Source organism: Pantherophis guttatus, chromosome 2 (genome assembly GCF_059756535.1).
Source record: "Pantherophis guttatus breed Tessera chromosome 2, ASM5975653v1, whole genome shotgun sequence".
NCBI classification, from domain to species: Eukaryota; Metazoa; Chordata; class Lepidosauria; order Squamata; family Colubridae; genus Pantherophis; species Pantherophis guttatus.
The window spans coordinates 66,412,978-66,419,263 of NC_142064.1; the positions used below are offsets into that span (position 1 = coordinate 66,412,978).

Here is a 6,286-nt window from a genome sequence, read left to right on the forward strand (position 1 = left end):
TTTCCCATTCAGACACTCATCCAGCACCACCACATTGTTCCTTGTCTGACTAGGGGTAGAGATGTATAATTGTTTCAGTATCATCAGCATATTGATGGTACTGAACTGTTAATCTTGCCTTTCCTCTCCCTGAACTTTACTCTCTGTTGAAAGAAGAGCTATTTTGGTTCCTCCCAAATCAAATGTTTGCCTAAAGTCTTGAATTAATTTTATCTGGTTTCTTTAGGAATGGAGAAAGAATGTTATCCTGTCTCCCTCAGGCATCAGAGTTTCTTGAGCCAGCACTGTTAACTATTCCTATTGTGCAGTTTTATATGCTTTTTGCCTATAAATAAAAGATATCTTATATCCTGAAAGATCTTACCTGTTTATCTGCATGTATGTCATTCCTTTTCATATTTATTTTACTTTAAACCCTGGCATCTTAGAGTTACTATTTTATCTGTTAGAATACTATCCTAAATTCAAACAAAATCTGCATTAGCCATATAATTCAGGCTAAAGAGATTGAGATGCCTTTCTGAATAATGTTACTGAATCCCACCTATTGTTTTAATCATGAGTGATAGTCACACTCCTTTATTAAATAATCCCCTTTGCTTCATGCTGGCCAATCATTTAATTCTGAAGAAGAATTCTATTTATTGGACCATGTTTGCTGGATTTTTAAAGTATTTCACTGTGTTACGTATATCTTATCTTTAAGAAAGTATGACATTTGAAGTCTAATAAAGAGGGAAGGAGTTATAGTATGTCCATTGGCATAAAAATTGTGCCATTTTAGGAAAAATTAAAAGTTCTATACCTACATATAGTTTTATTGAGTTTATTTATTAAAATGTTTACAGTCTGCCTGCTGTCCTTAGGCACTTAGGATGGGCACCAACCAGGGGTGGGTTCTACTTACCTTTACTACCAGTTTGCAATGGGGCCGTTGCTTTACTCGTGCACGTGCGTGCTCTTCTGCGCATGTGCAGAAGCGTTCTGATGACATCAGGGTCGGTGGACAGAGCCTGCCGCAAGTTTTACTACCCATTCTATAGAACTGATGTGAACTGGGGGCCACCCGCCACTGTCACGAACCCATCCAGTATATGTTAAAACAATAAACTAAAATAAATAGTAGCCAAAACATCCAAACAACAAGAGTTGTTTATGTATCCCATTTTCTCTAATTAAATGAAAAGTGTTAATTGGATTGTATATGTTTGAATGTGTTAATCAAGATAGAGTGACCTATCCTCTCACATTGCAATACTTTTTCTAACCAACTCTAACCTATAACATTGATTCTTCCTGGAAGCCATTTAGGACTATGTAGGAAATGAAATTGCAGTTGATACCTTTTAACCACTCATTTAACCAATGCTGTGGGCAGGGAGCAGAAAGCAAGGGGAAGATGTAAAGGTTGAATGGTTCATCAGCTTCTAGAGCTAAGGATGCTTCATTGATTTAACAGGTCATCACTGGATCCAACTCAAGTTTATTAAATGCTTGGTAGCTTAAGATGGAATGGCTTCCCAGGAAAGCAACCAGCCATTGAATGGGAGAGGACATATCAGGAACCGCAGCCATTTGGACCTGGGACTGCTCCTAGAATGGAATAAAGAGGTGGAAACCTTTAAATCTGAAACAATTAAGAGGAAAAATAGCAGATTTGAATCATAGCTGAAAAACATAGGCATGAGAGCTCTGAGCTATGGGCTAGAAGTAGGAACAAGACAATGCCATCCATTTCTATACCAAGGAAGTGGTAAGTGGTCTGTACAGGGAATAGGCTAGTCAGAAAGTATGACCTTGATCTTGGTTTATTTGTTGTTAAATATCTGGCTAATTCTCTAGACTCATGGATTCGCCTGGAGGCATCTCGTTTATCTGTCAACGAAAACAACTAAAAGAAAAAAGGTCCCAGTCTTTGAATCATTCATTGTGTTTTTCTCTAGGATGTTATCTGCGAGGAGGGAAATTTCACTGTAGATCAAGATGAATACATTGCTGAATACAACTCTTCCTCTCATTCCCCTGCCTAACTAGTCACCATTCTCTACAAACTCCTTGTAAAGGAGTTTGAAATCAGTTGAAAATCCTTTTGTATGTGGTCTCGCTGCTTTTTCTTAGGAAACTTATACTTTTGTGGAAGTCTCTTTTCTTTCTGGAATGTGGAGTTTTTCAAGCTCTCTCATCACTACACAGCTGAGTACTTGTTATGTTTTGAGAGCTGCAAACTATTGTACCTGATAAGCAACCCTGCTCCCTGTAAAAGACTTGCTTCTATGGATATTCTTTTTCTGCGGCTCTGCTTCCAGTGTGTAGAGAATGACGTTTTGCTTGAATTTCTGCCAGTTTTCAGGTGCTTTGCAAGATATTTTCAACGCTTTTGGAACTCACAAATGATGCTTTTTGTTCAGAAACAGACAGCTCATTAGATGGCGCTCACCTGATGTTATCAAAGGTAAAATCCTCCAAATATACAGTATATACATATATTTGCTATTAGTCTGTTTGTCCTTAACTGATTATTCCAATTTTTTTTTATACATGTAGGTTTCTAAAAGAGTTCAGTAGCTTCAGTATCCCTGTATTTTGGGACAAGATTGTCCCATTGTATGCTTCTGCAGAGCAGGAGATTGGAGATTTTGTGAGTATGACACCCATATTTTGCATCTTACTGTGCACCTTTTGATCATGATTGCTGAACATTGAGAATACTTTTCTGTCATAATCTTAGATAAACTTAGATAAATCCAGGATGTGTAAAACAAAGAAAGAGAGGAAGGAAGGAAGGAAGGAAGGAAGGAAGGAAGGAAGGAAGGAAGGAAGGAAGGAAGGGAGGGAGGGAGGGAGGGAGGGAGGGGGAGAGAGGGAGGGAGGGTTGAAAAACATTGTCCTGCCTGCACCCTGTAATTACAGCAAGAGACCAGGTGAAAGTGAATTGGGCTATCATTTAGGAAACCTCTTTGAAGAAAAACCTGGCAAGGCTTGGGTGTTTTTGTTTGCTCTTTCCATTTTATGGAGATAAAAAGAATAATAGAAATGAAAATGTTATTTGGGAAAGGTTAGGACATTATGAAGAGATGGGAGGTTAATGAATGTTTAGTAAATAAAATACTTGAAAGAGAATTGGTGTAGAAGTAATATTGGTGGAATTTCAGGCTAAGGAAGAAATCAGAGTATGACATGACTGTTTCAACAGACACGGGTGAAAGGGAAAAAGTTTATGGGGTGTTTAATATGATCTATGCTTCATTTTGGCTTTCAGTAGAATCCAGCCCAAATCCTGATGCATCAAAAAATTGGATCTAGCTTTGAGGATCCTGCAGGAGTCTCACCTCTGTCTTTCAACAGTTAAATAGGCCTGGTCTGGCTCTCTCGAATCCTGACTCTTCTTGTTCTCTCAATCCAATTTATACAAAATCTGCATAGATTCACACTTTGGAAACATCATGGTTTTTCTTGGAAAGATTGTGCCATTGTAAGAGCAGCCTGCCAGGCTCAATTGGAAAGAGACCATGAAAGCTTTAAAATGAAGGTGAGGGACCACCACATCCAGTCTTCCCAGGCTGCCTTCTGATCCAGTCTCCTGATGGTCAGGTATCAGGTGATCATCATAATGATCCCTGCTGCTGCTGTATGCTCAGCGTCAATAGACATAACGCCTCTGCAGTCATACCAAAATTAACCTCTATCTCCCTCTCTAAATGTTTCCCTGTTATCTCCCACTTGTCTTGATACCTAATACAGTTCCTACAGCTGCTGTATCATATTAGGTCAGAGGGATGAAAACGAATGCCATTTTCCTGATGGCTTATGCAGAATTGTGGTAATTTGAATCAAGTCTCCCTGGGGTTTTTTTTTTTTTTTTCCTTTCACTGTCTCCATCGTTTTCTTCCTCCTCTTCTTCTTCTCCCCCCACCCTTCCGCCCATCTCCTCCGTTCAGAATATATATTGGGACACTGGCGGGTTGCCATTTCCAACTGCATATTAGAAATGGTAGTGTTTTCTTCTATCTGATTCTATAAAATGAGTTCACCAGAAGGTGCAGAACCAGCATATTTGTGGTTTTTCCTATAAATTACTTTAACACTGTGTCCAATCATATATATAATTTCAGATTTTCAATTTCAACTCGCTGCTGTGTCAGCACAGACTCCACTGATATGTCTAATGTATTTAGCTTAAAATGAAACGGATGGCATTTCATTACCAGGAAGATAATATTTTTGAATATGTTTGCTGCATGGCAGGATCCATCATTATTCTGCCATTTTATGTTCAGAGTGTGTAATAGCTTTTTAATGCTTTGATGTATTTTATTTATATATGTAATATTTTTTCTAATACCATAGGGGGGTTTAACTCACTGGACACATTATAAAATCTTAATTGAATGCTTTTAAATACGATCAAGACAGGAAAAAGCTGAACAAATTGCCAGTATTTTATTGGAAGGGAAGAAGTGCAGAAGCATGCACATGTAGCCCTTTCGTTCTCCTGTTCCCCCTCCCAGCTTCTCCCAATACTCAAAATACTTTGGAAAATGAGAGAGAAAGAGAGAGACAGAGAGAGAGAGAGAATCCCCTGGTCCCCTGGGATGTTTGAAGCTGTCAGCAGGAAGGTAAGGAACACAAGAAAACTTGAATGTTGTGAATGACAGAAGCCTCCTCATTGGTCAATGCTTTTGACAGGACTGAAATCCTTAAACACTGAGGTTTTACTGCTGTTTGACCAGAATTTTAAAGCTAGGAAGGTGCTCTGAGATATATATTATCCTGATGCCATGGTGATTAATTCTCAGATTAAAACCTGAGAATTAGTGGTTAAATTGCTATGGTAATCCACACAGCTTTATTGACCACTGGTGTGCAATTTCACCAATTTTCTTTATTTCTTTCTTTATTTCTTTATTTATTATTTAAATTTCTATACCGCCCTTCTCCTTTCGGACTCAGGACGGTGAACAGCCAAGAATAAAAACATTTGTACACAAAAGTTAAAATAGTATTAAAATAATTAAATAAAGTTTGGCCCATAATTTAAAACATTTCAATTAAAATCAGTATCAATTTTAAAAACCGATATAAAATCAAGCCAAAATTATGTCCAACTCACTTATTTTTTAAATGTGGAGAAATAGATTATCCTATGTTGTCCTGTCCAAACAGCGTAAGAATGAGAAAAAAAAATATTGGTCCTGCGTTACTTTAAATTTTATTACAGTGATTTTTTGTTGTTGTTGTTTTGGTGCATACTGAGAGCACACTTTTACTCACAAATTCTGCAATTTGACTGGTTAATTTCTGATAGGAAATCAGAGGTCTTTGATGCTCTCTGAGTGCTTAGCCCTGATGATGTTACCTCATTTGGTAATGAAACATCTGCAACAAAACAACCAAGCTCAGAGAGCATCAAGCATCCCACAGTTCAATTCTTAGCTGCAAATATTCTCCTTTATTGATAGAAAATCAGATTGATAGTTTGAAATATTTGGTTCCCAGTTTAAAACACTTCAATAGAATGTGTATGCAATGAACGCTTTTATCTTAAATAAACAAAATATGCTAGATTTTCTCACTTTTCCCACCCCATTTTTCCTCAAATTATAACTGACATTTCTGCTACTCTTGCTACTGTCCTAATGATGACTGCTATTTTTCTCTTGCATCTCTAGCAAACAAGCAATAAAGCCACAATTAAGCAAGGAGTCCTAAATGAACAGAGAAGACCAAAACTTCGCCTAATTGCAGTTTTTATCAAAGCTTGTTGAATTTCTGAAAGTTAGGAGATTTGGATAACATTGGAAAAGTAACCAGATGTTCCAATGAAAACATCTTACAAAAAACAGGAAAAGTTCCTTTCTTAACTTCTTGACCCTGTTGTTGTTTTAGCATGTATGTAGCCTTTAGAATGAATGAAATAAAATAGAAATAAGGTAACCATCTCGTTCTTCATATTGTTCAACTTGGAAGAAATCTATAGAGATACTGTTCAGCCAAAAACCTGCATGGAATCAACTTCCAATATTCGCTTACCTTGTTTGTAGCTGCCCTCATTTTGTGGTGATATCACTGCCCTATAAACCTCAAGGGAAAATAATTAAATTTAATCAAAGCTCTTCTTCCTCATCTTTGTGTAAACCTGTAGAGCAAATTAATTAAATAATGGGGACATTGACTTTTTTAAAAAATGAATATATGTGGCAGATCACACCCATCCATTAATAGGAGTCGATACCTAACCTGGAGAAAATTTATTCTTGAACTGTTTTACACACTTTGCTGTAAGTAA

General features: G+C 37.2%; 1 long non-coding RNA gene across 1 annotated transcript; it reads left to right on the top strand.

The window, feature by feature from the left end:
• The first annotated feature begins 1,957 nt into the window (after positions 1-1,957).
• Positions 1,958-5,934, top strand: LOC117661970 (uncharacterized). Its single transcript, XR_004590196.2, has 5 exons — positions 1,958-2,452; positions 2,545-2,638; positions 3,263-3,529; positions 4,509-4,616; positions 5,670-5,934. It is a non-coding gene; the product is annotated as an uncharacterized LOC117661970 (long non-coding RNA).
• The last annotated feature ends 352 nt before the right edge of the window (positions 5,935-6,286 follow it).